We start from the raw sequence: 15664 nt of genomic DNA on the forward strand, positions 1-15664 counted from the left end.
TTTCAAATAAAGAAGTGTATATCCCATACTGTGATGAGATCACAGGAAAATGCTTCAATGCCTGGTTTAGTCTGATGATTGATTGAGATGAAGGTGTCAGCTCCCTTCCCTCTTACATTTTCTTTCTTTCTTTCCCCAAGAATCATTCATTACATAGCTAGTATGTGAAAAGTATTGTGGCAGAAACTGGAAAAACAATGATAATGGAACCTAGACAACTCAGATAGATGGTGGGTGTCCCACAGGTCTGACCTGAGCCCTTTTCTCTTCTCCCTCTATACTGCTTTACCCGGTGACCTCATCAGTTTTCATGGATTCCGTTATCAGCTCTGTGCCAATGATTCTCAGATCTATCCACCCTACTCTAATCTCTCTGATGTCCTCCAATATTGTGTTCCCAATCACTTTTCAGACATGTTAAACTGCCTGTCTTATAAACATCTTAAACTCAACAAACCCAAAACTGAATTCATTATCTCTTACCTCAAACTCTTTCTACTTCCAAAATTTTCTATTACTATGAAAGGCAACATCATCCTTCCAGTCTCCAGACCAAGATGTCCTCTCTGACTCCTTCCTATCTCTCACTCCTCCCCATCCATATCCAATCCTTTGCCAATATCTATCACTTTCACCTTTGTAACATCTCTTGAATATGCCCCCTTCTCTCCATCCTAGCGCATGGCTCTCATCTCCTTCTACCTAGATTATTGAAATAGCCTGATGGTTATTTAGCTTGCTACAAGTTTATCCACACTGCAATTCATCCTTCATTGGGTCACCAAAGTGATTTTTTTCAAAGTTCAGGTCTGACATAACATTCCCCTACTCAATAAACCACAGTGGCTCCCAATTGCCTCCAGGATCAAATTCAAAATCCTCTGACATTTAAATTCCTTTATAACCTAGTCCTTCCTTCCATCATTACAATCTTCTTACACCTTACACTCCACATGTACTATTTGATCTAACTTACTGGCTTTCTTACCACTTCACAAATAAGATGCTATCTCTCAGATTCATGCCTTTTCACAGCTTCCTCTTGCCTGGAATGCTCGTCCTCCTCATCTCTGTCTACTGGCTTTTCTGTATCCTTTCAAGTACTAACTAAAATCCCACCTTCTCCAGGAAGCCTTTCCCAACCTCTCATTCTGTTGTCTTCCCTCTATTGATTATTCCCCATCTATCCTCTCTCTCTCTCTCTGTATGTATGTATACATATGTGTGTGCATTGGTTTATGTATGTATATAAGTATGTATATCTATACATACATATATATAGACACATATGTACATATCCATTGTACATAATTATTTGCATGTTGTCTTTCTCACTAGGTTATGAGCTCCCTGAGAGCAACGTGTCCTCAGTACCTAGCACAGATCTTTCATGGGTTACTGAAGGCCTTATTTCAAAAGGTGTCTCAGGGGATTTGAGCCACTCCAGAACTTTCTTCATTTAGCAAGGTGGGCACGCTACTAAAATCTTCAAAACATGTGACCTTGGTCAAGTCACTTAAACTCTCTGGACCTCAGTTCCCCATCTGTGAAATGAGAGGCTTGGATTAGATGGCCTGCAAGGTCCCTTTCAGATATAAATCTATGATCTTAGGATCTCTGTTCCTATAATCCCATCAATAAGCATTGTTTGTTGATAGGAGATCAAATTTGTTCATTTATATAATAACAATAATTCTTCCTGTCTCCCTAAGCCTGTCAACTCTCCTTCCTTCACACCTTGTAGTCTTTAGAATTAGAGATTCAGCTGTCTCAGGTAGCCCATTTATTCTTATTTTAGACTGTAACTACTGTATCACTTAAAGATTTTTTCATTATTTGAAAGTGAGCCAACTTCTGACACGACTCAGGTCTGTGCATATGAGAGTATTAAAATTTCCTTTTCCCCATTCCGCCACCCTCTTTCCTTAATGTAGAGCTAATACCATAATGGAAAACCTTTTAAACAACTCACAGAGTTGCCTGCTTGTCTAATTGCTTGGCTTACTAATGGATCCAACGTAGGTTTTGATAAACTAAGCTATATTTTCAAAGAAAGAACAGCTAACTGCTCACACTGATGACAACAGTGGGTCCATTTAAGTAGATGTATTTGAACATTGGTTATGTTAACTAATGGCATTATGTGAGGTCTGTGTAAAACAGGTAGACATCTTTCTATGGCGAGCATCAGGAAGACAAGGTTTATGTGACTTAGGAAAACAGGTGTTGAATGTCTTTGTCTTCTTCTTTAATGGGTTAAGGTTCATCTCTTGAAAGCATAATAAGGATTGCAATATGTTCATTTTTGTCCCAAAATGGTATTGAGGTTTTAGTGGATTGTACACTCCATAGGATTCAATGGTAAGATAAAGGTGGGAAGGAATGCAAATGTGATGACATCAGAAGACTAATGGTGAAGCAATACTCCTACCATTCAGAAGAGAGGTAAAGGACCATCATGGGGACAGGAGGAACATGTATAAAGAAATAACCAATGTGATGACTTGTATCGCTTTTTTACATTTACTGAGGGGTTGGAGGAAGTGACAAGGAATTGATCACAGGCAGTGATTTTTTTTTTTAAAGAAAGCATTAATAAAATATAGAAAGAAAAATAAAGAAAAAGAGAGGAAGGAAGGGAGAGAGGAAGGAAAAAAGGAAAGGAAGGAGGGAGGAAGGAAGGAAGGAAGGAAGGAAGGAAGGAAGGAAGGAAGGAAGGAAGGAAGGAAGGAAGGAAGGAAGGAAGGAAGGAAGAAAGGAAGGAAAAACGGAGGGAAGCTGAAGCTTCAATAAGTCCAAGGCGAGAACAACAATGAGAGACAACAGAACTCAAGACCATTACAAACGGCAATGATGTTACTGTATTGCTAAGGCTCAAACACAGATCCTTTCATCATATTAAGAACGAATAAATTGACAGCTTTATGATTATAATGGAAGCAAATGTTTTCAAACATGAGCAATAACATTATTTGTCTTCTTTGACTGAACTTATTTGTCACAAGGCTCAATGGGGAGGAGTGGCAGGAAGGATAGAGCTGTCAACAGAAAGTAGTCTCTGTCACTTCACATCTTTCAGTTTCAAAAACTGACACATTGCTCTTGGTTGTACAGGAAGATTCACTCCAAGTCAAATAAGTGAATTTTACCTTGGACCCATTCTCAAGAGGGAGAAAAAAAAATTGGAACTCAAAATCTTATGAAAGTGAATGTTGAAAACTATTTTTATATGCAATTGAAAAAAAATTCTATTAAGTGGGAAAAATTTAAGTAAACTAAAAAAAAGAAAAGAAAAAAAAATCTCACACTAGTCATGTCCAAAAATACATGTTTCATTCTACACTCTTTGTCCATCACCTCTCTATCAGGAGCTGGGTAGCACTGACCTCCTAGAATCATGGCTGAACATCGTATTGATTGGAGTTCTTAGGACTTTCCAAGTGGTTTGACTTTACAGTGTTATAATTGTCTAAATTGTTCTCTCTTTTTGTGCACTTTTCATCATTTCCTGCAAGTCTTCTTACGTGTCACTGAACTTGTCCCTTTCATTATCTCTTATTTCTTGGGATAAATGTCTTCAGGTATTTAGAGAACAATGTCTTCTATACAGTAGACATTGAATAACTGCTTGCATTTATAACATTTTCTTTTCTTCCTAAACCCACCCCCTCTTCCTTATTTCCCTATTTCAGTTAAGAACACCACCGTCTCATCAGTTAACCGACTTCCTTGGAGTCATTCTAGATTCAAATTCACCCTTGCTCCCTCATACCTGATCAATAGTGCATTCCTCTTCACTAGGGGTTTTCAGACAAAAATTGAATGACCACTTGTTGGACATATCATAAAGGGAACTCTTGTTCACATGTGAATGGATCTAGACATGGAAGCTCCTTCGTGTATTTCTGGTTTCACAACAGGTGAAGGTCACTGGGAATCCCAGGATAAGATGAACAAAAAGCAAGAAACTGTAAGACCCACTTTCTACTATATCATCCTCATCTATATATAGATATATATGTATGTATGTGTATGTGTATCTATGTATATATATATATATATATATATATATATATATATATATGCACACACGTATATATATGAGCACACATAGATGTATGTGTATATATTTATGTGAGCACATACATATATCTACATGCATATACATACTGATGCATATATGCATATATGGAGAGAGAGAGAACAATTATAAAACTCCCTGCTAAATTTCTTTCAGAAGCGAGGGATACAGAACAGTAAGGCATACATAAGCTCAGCCATTTGCAAAATTATGAAGCCAAGGAGGTTTTCCTTCTTGTCTCTGGCTTCCCTTTTCCATTCCCAGTCTTCTCTCTGAACCTTAGAGTTTACAGTGTCCTCCTCCTCCTCCTCACATCCCTCTGTAATCTGCTTCCTAGAAAAGTTCTGCCATTAGTCAGGGAGAATAAATTTAGGTTAAGGGTAATGATGATGGTGATGATGATGACAACGATGAGAGATGTTTGGCCCTGGGCAAGTTATTTGACCTCACTGAGCCTCAGTTCTCCCACATGTAAAACAAGGAAGATTGCCTCAGTGGTCTTTAATATCCCTTCAGACTCTAGGTTTATGATCTGAGGTGTTAATAGCATTAGTGCAGGGAATTTCCTTACTGGGAGTTCCCTGAAGATTTAAAATAACAATACTAGTATTTAGGTGGTGCAGCGGATAGATCACTGTGCTTGGAATGAGAAAGAGTTCAAATCTGGAATCAGAAAGAGATCAAATCTGGAATCAGGGGTTCAAATCTGACCTTAAACACTTAATAGCGGTGTGCCTCTGGGCAAGTGACTTCACCCTACTTGCCTCAGTTTCCTTATCTGGAAAATGAGCTGGAGAATAAAATGGCAAATCAGTCTAGGATCTCTGCCAGGAAAACCCTAAGTGGAGTCAGGAAGAGTCAAACAAAATGGAAAAACACCTGAACAACAAATGAGCATGTATATTACACCCCTTATTCATATTATCTCTTTTGTTCCTTACAAAAACCCTGTGCGATAGGCACTATTCTCTCCATTTTACAGATGAGGAAAAAAAGCCTGATAGACTTAAGTCACTAGGATTCAATCTCAGGTTGTTCTGTTTCCAAGTTCAACACCATCTGCTATGCCAAACTCCCTCTCTAAGAGTCCCTTGACCCAGAGGATTTTAAAAATAAGCCTAGTGTGTCATCATAGCCTCAGGACCCTTATAGTCCAACTCAGTGGATAAAGTGATTTGGGAATAAGGAAGAATTGGTTCCAAACACTACTATAGACACTTACTGTCTCTGTGATCCTGGACAACTCATTTTTCTCAGCCTCAACTTCCTCACCTTTAAAATGAAGGTGAGAATAATAGATTGAGTATCTACCCCATACTATGCTATGGAAGGATGAGATAACAAATGAAAAGCATTTTGCAAACCTTAATGCAGTATAGAAATGCCAGCTACTTTCGTTGCTTTTGAGTCATTCCAATTGTGTCCATCTCTTTGGTACCCAATGTGGGGCTTTCTTGGCAGAGATACTGCAGTGGTCTGCCATTTCCTTCTCCAGCTCATTTTACAGACGAGGAAAGGGAGGCAAACAGGGTGAAGTGCTTTGTCCAGAGTCACACAACCAGTAAGTATCTGAGGTCAGATTTGAACTCAGATTTTCCAGACACCAGTGTTCCTATCCCTTGCACCACCTAGCTGATTGGGTAAGGCAGTCTCTTTATGCAAATTTCTCCAAGTAAAACCCACCCTGGGGAGAACAGACCACCAACAAGAGCTTGGTGTTGGGGTAGAGTCTATGCATTTTTATTCAGCTTCTTTACAAAGGAGATGAGTTGATTGTGAGCGACTTCAGTAAAGATTTGTTCACCTGAATGCACCAAACTGAATTTTGGAAGGTGGCTTGAGAATTAAGAAACTCAGTAGAGATATCTTTCAGTAGGAGAGTACTAAGGAGAATATGAGCCAATAACCTCTGAGAGACATTAATATCCTTATCAAAATTATCAAATTATGAAATCTGATTATGCCACTTCTCTCCTAATGCCCCTCCCATTCAGGGGTCACTCCCTAGGTATTACCCCAAACAGTAAAGGTTATGTGTACTGGGGGCTTGTCACATTCTTTTCTAGCTCTAGTTTTAGGACTTGAACATAGCCAAGAACATGTCTTCTGTTTCTCTAAGACAACGAACAACATTAGTAACAGCAGCAGCAGTTGTTGTTGTCATCGTTGCTGTAGTAGCTATAGTAGTTGTAGTCATAGTAGTAGCAGAAGTAGTAACGATAAAAATACTTGGGTTGTCATTCAATCAAGTACAATTCTTTGTGACTCTATTTTGGGTTTTCTTGGCAAAGATACTGGAGTGGTTTCCTTCTCCAGCTCATTTTACAGAGGAAGATACTGAGGCAAGCAGGGTTAAGTGACGTGCCCAGGATCACCCAGCTGGCAAGTGTCTGAGGCTGGATTTGAACTCAGAAAGTCTTCCTAACTCCAAACCCAGCACGCTATGCACTATGGTGCCACCTAGCACATAGGTGGTGCAGTGGATAGAGCACCAGTGCAGGAGTCAGGAGAACCTGAGTTCAAATCTCCCCTTAGACACTTGACACTCACTAGCTGTGTGACCTTGGGCAAGTCACTTAACCACAATTGCCTCATGCTGGGTCATCTCCAGTCATCCTGATGAATATCTGATCACTGGATTCAGATGGCTCTGGAGGAGAAGTAAGGCTGGTGAATTACATATCTCTCCCTCACTCAAAACAAAGTCAAGTGCAAGTCATGTCATCATTTCTCTAATGGCATGGTCTTCTTCGGCAATGAAGGACGAACACACACCTAGCTGCCCTGATAATAGTAATAGCTTTAATCATGGAGAGGTAGCTAGATGGTGAGTCAGGGAAACGAGTTCAAATTTGGCCTCAGACTCTTACTAGCTATGTGATTCTGAGCAAGTCACTTCATTTCTGTTTGCTTTATTCCATTATAGGAGAAAATTCCATATAGGGTCATGGAGAGTCGGACATGACTGAACAACAAAAAGTCATTCATAGTTGTAGTAGTAGGCATAGGAATAGTAGCAGTTGTCATTATTCTAGTAGAAATAATAGCAGCAGTATTAGTTGTTCTCTTCATAGTTGTCATAGCTGTACTTGTAGTAATAGTAGTTGTAGTAACAGTAGCAGCAGCAGCAGCAATAGTTGTAATAGTATTAGTAGTTATTACTGTGCTGGTAGTAGTAATAGTAGCAATAGCAGCAGCAGTAGCAAGTCATGTAACAGGGTAATTGGCCAATGAGGGCCTGACTTTCATAGGATACACTTTATGCTCTGCCTAATATCAGCCCAAACAGAAGCTTGGTGAGTCCACATCCAGAAATGCATAATGGAAGGACTATCCCACTTCCTGATTCAGAGATTGTGAGTTCCTTGAGATCAAGGACTATCTTTTGCCTCTTTTTTGTATTTCTTTTGTATTTCTTTTCTTCAGTGATTAGCACTGAATAGTCTGGCATATAATTATTACTTAGTAAATTACCTAGTAAATAAAAAATTACTTAAAAACTTAATAAATAATTACTTAATAAATGCAAATGAATGTTGATTGATTAATCAATTGAAAGCATGTGCAGGTATCCTGTTCATTTTCTTTCAGCTAGCTGCTTGGTGACAAAAAGTATTTTTAATTGCTTTCTGATCTGGAATTAAAAGTAAACATAAAAGATACAAGTGAACGAAATTTCTCTCTCCCTGACAGCGTTTGAGTGAGGAGGAAGAAATACTGTAAACATTATAAGATTGGGGCACAGATCATCATTGACATCAACAAGTACTGCTTCAGTGGTCACCATGTGGCCATGAAGGCATGGTGCCTCTGTTTCCTCTGTCCCTGATGTGTTTTCTTTCACTTAGGCTACTAAGAAATAGAAACAGAAAGAACAGATGATGATATTATGATCTGCAAAAGGTCAAAAGGGCCATAGAAGGTACAGCAACAGGAGTCTATAACAGATGTTTCCAGTAAATTCAGCCGCTGAGCACAGTATGAAGTCAATCCTGAGCAGTGACCTGCTTAACCCAACCCAGCCCTGAATTAACCTAGTAGCTGAGATATCATGTATCGCAAGCAACTGGACAATTCATCCATCAGCCATGTTACAACCAGAAGTGACCTTAGTGGTAGTGGGAGTCTTTGTAGCAATCATTTGTTTTGAGCCTACTCTTGTAAAGGACATTTACCCTCTGTGAGTTCTCCATAAAATAGTCTTTTAGGCAAGCATACGTTTGGCACTCAAGTAACATGGCCAGACCATCAGTGTTGTGCTCTCTGCAGCAGAGTTTGAATGCTTGGCACTTTAGTTTGAGAAAGCTCCTCAGTGTTCTGTATCTTTTCTTGACAAGTGATCTTCAGAATCTTCCTAAGATAATTCAAATGAAAGCAATTCAGTTTCCTGGCATGGCACTTGTATACTGTCCAGGCTTCACAGATATACAACAATGAGGTTGAGCACATCAACTCTGTAGACCTTTAGTTTGGTAGTCAGTCTAATATGTCTTTTCTCTCATACTTTCCTTCAGAGCATCCCAAATGCTGAGCTAGCTCTGGTAATGCTTGTGTCAACCTCATTATCAATGTTTACATCCCTGAAAAATATACTGCCAAGGTAAGTGAACATATCCGCAGCATTCAAAACTTCTCCCTTTGCTAAATCATGGTTCCGTGAATGGATGGTACAGTGCTGGATGAAGGAGCACCTGTGTTTTCTTGATGTTAATTGTTAGGCCAAAGTTAGCCCAAGCAGCAGAGAATGTACTTTGTTGCATCTGCGCTTCAGAGGCTCCATCAATTATTCAGTCATCTATGAACAAAAAAATCTCATACCAACATGCCCTCCACTTCAGTCCTAGCTTGTAGCCTTTTCAGGTTGAATAATATACTATCAGCATGGTGGCTAACCTTGATGCTATGTTTGTCCTTATTGAAGACATTTGACAATGTGACTGAAAACATCATGCTAAAAATCATAAGAGTAAACACACAGGCTTCTTTCACTTCATTGGTGGCTGGGAAAGTTCAAGACCACCATCCATCATCTAGAACCCATGCAAACATGTTGTCGTGAAATTGACATACAATACTGATGAACTTTGGGCAACCAAATTTGGACATAATTTTCCATAAACCCTCATAGCTGAAAGTATCAAAGACCTTGGTCAGGTCTACAAACACTGTGTACAGACTGCTGCTCTTGGCATTTCTCCTGGAGTTCTCTCGCAGTAAACACCATGTCAGCTTTTCCTTGGCCCTTTCTGAAGCCACACTGACTCTTGAGGAGATGACCATCTTCTAGGTGAAGGATCAGCTTATTTAGGAACACTCTAGTAAGAATCTTGCTATCAATGACTAAGAGAGAGGACCCCCCATCCCATGATTGACACAGAACAATCTATTTCTTTTACCTTTATAGAGATGGACAATTATATCAGTAAGCACCTCAATATACACAGGGGGACCTGCTATCACAGGTTCTCAGATCTGCATTCATAAAAGGTAAGCAACTTTCAAAGGGTTAACAATCACTTTAATCAAGCACAGGTATCAGAGAAAATCAAAATCAAAATTTCAGAGAAAATACAGAGAAATCAAAAGTCAACGGATAAGCTTCCAAAATGTCTGACCATTACATACATACAATCACCAGAGAAGGAAGCATCGGCTTCTGGGTTTTGAAGGTGGGGGAAGCTCATTAGCAGCTCCCTAGAATCTCCCTGGACAAAGAAACACTTCCAGTCAATAAGCCCCAAAGTAAAACCTCACCCTCAGAATATTTATACACTTTTTATATTTATACATTTATACACTTTTTAGAGCCAGAGGCCTCTGACCCAGTGCCTCAATAGAAAAAAAAAAACAAAAACAAAAGGTACTTGAGACCCTTCTACAAAACAACTCCCCTAATCAAGCTTCCCACAATGGGCAGGCCCATCAATGGGTGGGAAAGATACTCTTTAATCACATTAGTCAATCAGAGGGACTTTTAGTAAAGAAAAAACAGCAAAAGATCCTAATTTGATGGCCATTACAACAATGGATGCATCCTTAAATCCCTAGGGGATTACCTCCTCTTGCCATACAAAAAACCTGGAAAATTTCATTCAGTTTTTTTTATGAGTAATTGATCCCATCATCCCACCTTGTAAATCTCAGCTGCAATAGAATCAGCACCCGGTGCTTTGCCATAGCAGAGGAGCCTAATGACATTCAAAACCTCATTTTCACTGGAAATTTGGTTAGAGAGGGATTGACTTCAATCTGTGATAGTCAATGGCTTCAGCATTGGTTGATGATGGGCTATTGAGAACACTATGGAAATGTTCAGCCCATCTCTCTAGGATCATGTCTTTATCACTAATCAATGTGGCTCCATCAGCACTGAGCACTTGAGATACACCATATGGCTTTGACCCATAAATAGGTATCATAAAAATGCTTTGAATTGTTACTATTATCATAAAACTGATTTCATTTACCTTCTTATGGATGCAAGAATCTTTAATCTATCTAGGCTTCCTTTGTACTTCAGTTTTGAGGGCAGGGGAGGAAATGTTGTTGGGGAAGGAGGCTGTGCAGATTGAGGACAGATAATAATATTTGGAATAACCTTTATGATGAGTAGGATAATGAACTGATTAGGAAGGTATGAAAGGATTGCCTTGCTGTAGTGAGAGCCCAGTGAGACAATGTAACAAATTTATGATGGACAAAATGGGCATAGTTTCATGCTGTTCTCCAGCTCCATTAAGCAACAAATGAATAAAAGTGAAAGGGGTAGTTGGTAGGAGTAATCTAAAACTGGTCCAGTGGGAAGAATACTGGGTCTAGTCAGAGACCCCAGACTCATTATTCTTTCTCTGACACTTATTAACAGTGTCACCTTGGTCAAGTTACTGTTCACCTTTCCAGGCTTCAGTTTCCTCATCTATGTGCTAGATATGAATCTGTGACTTTTCTCTATCATTCTCCAACTCCAGGTCACCCAATCTTTAGCATGAATGATGGCATTTGAGTACTTACCTGTAATCCTTCTAAGTGGCTTTCAGGAAGTTGAAATGCACATCAAGACAGAAAATGATAATTTTGCAAAGAGACTGGAAAATGCTTTTGACATTATCTTTAACCTTTGGGGCTTTGCAAATGATGAGCTCTCAAATATGAACAAAAAGGATGAGAGGAAGAAAGGTGGGGTGTGCCCAAGGCAGCATTTCTGTGAGGAATTGCTTTCCTAGCACAACAGAACTTAGGCAGTAAGAGAATATTGAGGAGAAAAGGGGAATTTCTTTCTGAAGTAAGGGTCATTTAGTGAACTGTAATCTCATTAGGCCCAGATACGTTGAGTTTGAAGAGCATGTGTCTTCTTTTCTAAGGAAGAAAAATGATTAGGAAATGAGTAGGAGGAAGAAATTAATGATAATAAAGACAGTTTACTCACATTACTGTCTGCTGACCTCAAAGCAAGGACTTGGCAAACAGTCATTTCATTCTAAGCTAGACTGAACTGATGTTTCTCCAAATAGCTGAGTTCATGGAAAGGATCACAAGATTTAAAATTGAAAAGACACAAGCACTGATGTGAACAATCAGGTATTATTTTTTTAAATGGAAAACTATACATATGATTACATGAAAGAATGTACCAAATCACAAATAATAGTAATACAAATGAGAAAAAAAATCTGCAAAAATGACAATAAATAATAATAGTTAATGTTAGAGGGAATAAGGAAAAAAAAAAAACAGGTCCATGAATTCATTATGAATCAATGTAGATTGGTCCAACTGCCTTGGAAAGATACATATGTGGAATGATGTTTTAAAAGAAAAAAAGTATCTGAAATGTCAGTACACTTTGACCACTGCTAGGCATACACACCAAGAAAAAAAGATAAAGAGTCCTGAAAATACCAAAATGTTTAAAACAGTACTTTATGAATTAGCAAAGATCTTGAAATGAAGTCCTTTCCCATTAATTGTGAAATGGACAACTGAGGTCTACGGCAAGAATGCGAAGGCAGGTCACCCTAAGAAACTAAGGATATGATAAATATAGTGAAGTTTAGAGAGACAGATGTGAACTGAGTCAGACTGACATGTGCAGAACAAGGAAGACACAAAGACTACAACAATGTAGATGGGAGAAGGGGACTGAAAGACAATTGGAACTGAATGTGACAATATTGGATTTGGCTTAGAGATGTTCTCTAGTTGTGTTGAGCAATGTCTCTAACTATTTTCTCTCACTTCTTTCTTCTCTCTCTGTCTATCTTTCTCTTTCACTCTCTCAGTCTATCTCTCTGTCTCTGTCTATTTGTCTCCGCCTTTGTCTCTGCCTCTCTGTTTCAGCGTTCTCTGTTTCTATCTCTCCTCTCATAATAAGCAATGGTTAACCTAGTTGACACAGAAATTCATTGGAAAATGTTGAGTGATAAAAAAGACAAAGATATCTATTTTTTTAAGCCACCCATTTTGCAGATGAGGAAACCAAGGTCCACAGGGGCAGATGAGTTTCCCAAGGTCAATACATAGAGCAAGCAATCAACCAAATGGCAGAGGTAGGATTTTAACCCGCATCCTCTGACTCCAGTTACAACACATTCCAATGCACCACATTAACTTCTTGCAAAGCAACACTAACCACTAAGAATCTATTTTCCTATAAATTCATTATGTTCACATTATTTTAGTTACTTCCACCTGTGAAAAGTAAACATGTCTAATAACATAGCTATCATTGGGGTCTTTGTAGAAGAGTCCAAGGATCCACTAAAAATTCAGTTGGCACCCTTTATGATGTAAGGTCTTTTCCTCTTAAAATTCCAAGTCTAAATCTGGGACTGTAACATTGGACCAGTTTGACTTAACTTCATCTACAGAGTACAGGATCATAAGTGTCATTAGAGTGCTCCAATTCAACATAAGGCAATACTGGATCCTTGATCCAGAACTTGTCTAGACTCAGAGGTCTTCTAGTCCAATGCCCTCATTTTATATAGGAGAAAAGTGAGATCCCCAAAATTTAAATGACGATCCAGTGTCAAAAAGTAGCAAGTACATCTCTTTGACTCTCTTTTGAACTCCTTAAGTCCTCCAGCATTGGAACCTGTAGAATTCAAATATTTTGAGAGAAAGGAGTATGTTTTGCCTTGCCTTTGTAACCCCAGCAACCTGTACAGTATCTAGAACATAGAAATTATTTACTAAATGTTTGTTAAATTCACTTTTTTTTGGTAAAATTAAGAAACTTCTTGAAATGAGGATAGTCATCTATTATTTTATCAGTTTGTAACTGAGATTTTTTCTTCTTCTTAAATATATACCTGGAGCATACCTATTGTCATAAAATAATGTTATTACTGCCACCACTTGCTTGAGACAGAAAATCACATCTGTAACTGGAAGAACCTAGCTGAGATATCTCACTTAACCCCTGGATACTATCTGGTTAATTCCTCCTCTATCTGTTTGCAAAATTCAAGCTTGCTATATCAGCTAAATTCCCTAGCATTTACTGATCAGTTGATTATTTTACCTGATATAGATCTTCCCCTTCTGCTATCAGTTTTCTGATGTATAAATCTCTACCTTCCCCTTCTGTCCTCAGTAAAAACCATGATTTTATGATAGAAGCTCTTTTTGTGGTGACTAAGAATTAGAAATTGAGAAAAATGACTATCTATTGGGGAATGACTAAACAAATGTGGTATATGATTGTGATGAAACATTATTGTGCTATAAGAAATGAGAAGCAGAACGATTTCAGAAAAACCTGGAAAAACTTACATAAACTGATGCATAGTGAAGTGAGCAGAACCAGCAGAACATTGTATATGGTAACAGCAATAATGTATCATGAAGAACCATGAATGACTTAGCTATTCCCAGCAATACAAGGATCTACGACAGTTCCAAAGGACTGATAATGAAGCATACTACCTGCCTCCAAAGAAAGAACTGATGCTATCTGAATACAGACTGAAGCATGCTGTTTTTTAATTTTCTTTCTCCCTTCCTTTTTTTTTTAATTTGAGTCTTCTTATACAGGATGACTAATATGGAAATGAGTGCATATGTGTAATAAGCCGTATCAGACTGCTTATCATCTCAGGGAGAGGAAGAGGAGTGAGGGAATAAGGGAAATATAGAATCTGGAACTCAAAACTTTTTTTAAAGTTTAAAATTTTTTTAATGTATAATTGGGGGAAAATAAAATATTATAGTAAAAAATAAAAAGTATAAGTCTAACCATTATAAAAATTCAATTATATCCTTCTTGACTTGTCCTATTTTTGGAAATGCTACTAGTGGCCCATTGGTTTTTGTATACCGTGGGACTGTGTGCTCTGAGCATATAACAAACTGGTTATTCAAACATCTTTATTCATTGATAAATACAATTGTTAGTAGAACCTATCAATGAATCCCTGAGTATTTGCTCAAATAAACCTCAACTTAAGTAAGTAACATTGTCAACATAGTCATCATCATCATCATCATACATTTATGTAGAGCTTTAAGGTATGTGAAGTGTTTTACATATATTATTTCACGTGAATTCCAAAACTTCTAAGTTATGGACTGTCCTTACCCCCATTTCACAGATGACCAACCTGAAACTCAGAGAGGTAAAGAAACTTGCCCAGGATCCCACAGCTACGGTGGAGAAAGGATTCCAACCCAAATCTTCATCGATTTAAGTCTAGCATTCTCTCCACTGTGACAAATTACAGGTCCACAAGGAGCCATCAGGATAAGGCAAGGAAGAAGAAAGCTCCAAAATGGAGAAAAGATTCTAAATTATCCCTTCACAAAATGCAAATATATGAGAACATGGTCCAGGTAGTAGTAAGGGGGTGGTGGATTCTTGTCTCTCTGACCTACAATTATGATTCTGGGTCAAATGTGGGGAGAGGACTTCTCTAGGCTGTGCCAACCAGAGCTCAGAGCCACAGTCAGATACATGAGAATTCCACTCTGACAGCTAAGGATATCCCCAGGCAAATCGAAAGCTCAATCCTAGACAAGTATCCTTCTCTCTCATCAGTGACCACCCTTGTGCAGATCCTAACCACCTCATACCTGGCTGTTGTAATAGCCTCCTTTTTGATCACCCTGTCTCAAGTCCATTCTCCACTCAGCTATCAAAGGGATTTTCCTAATCCATGGGTCTGATCACATCATCCCTCTCATTAAATCCAGTGGTTCCCCAAAACCTTTAGGATCAAATAGAAAATATGTGGCTTTTAATGAACCCTTTGTGACCTGGCCCCTTCCTACCTTTCCAGTCTTTTTTCCAGATTTTGACCTTCTGACCATTCTTCCCTGATTTGCTTCAAGATTCACCTTCAATCCCACCTTCCATGTGAGTTCTTTCCTGCTCTCCATCTCCTCCCCTATAGTACGTTCCCCTGAGTGAAATAATTGTTTCTCTCTTGTATTAATAACTAATTAATGAACCAGGACCAAAGTTTTTTCTCTTTTCTACTTCCTCATCCAGAAATCAGTGTTGGAAATTTTGGGCAAAGACTTACCCAGCCAGGATGGCTAAAATCTAATCAAAGAAAGTAAAAGAAATTCTAAGTTGTGGTTTAC

Source organism: Notamacropus eugenii, chromosome 4 (assembly GCF_028372415.1).
Source record: "Notamacropus eugenii isolate mMacEug1 chromosome 4, mMacEug1.pri_v2, whole genome shotgun sequence".
In the NCBI taxonomy this organism is placed as follows: Eukaryota; Metazoa; Chordata; class Mammalia; order Diprotodontia; family Macropodidae; genus Notamacropus; species Notamacropus eugenii.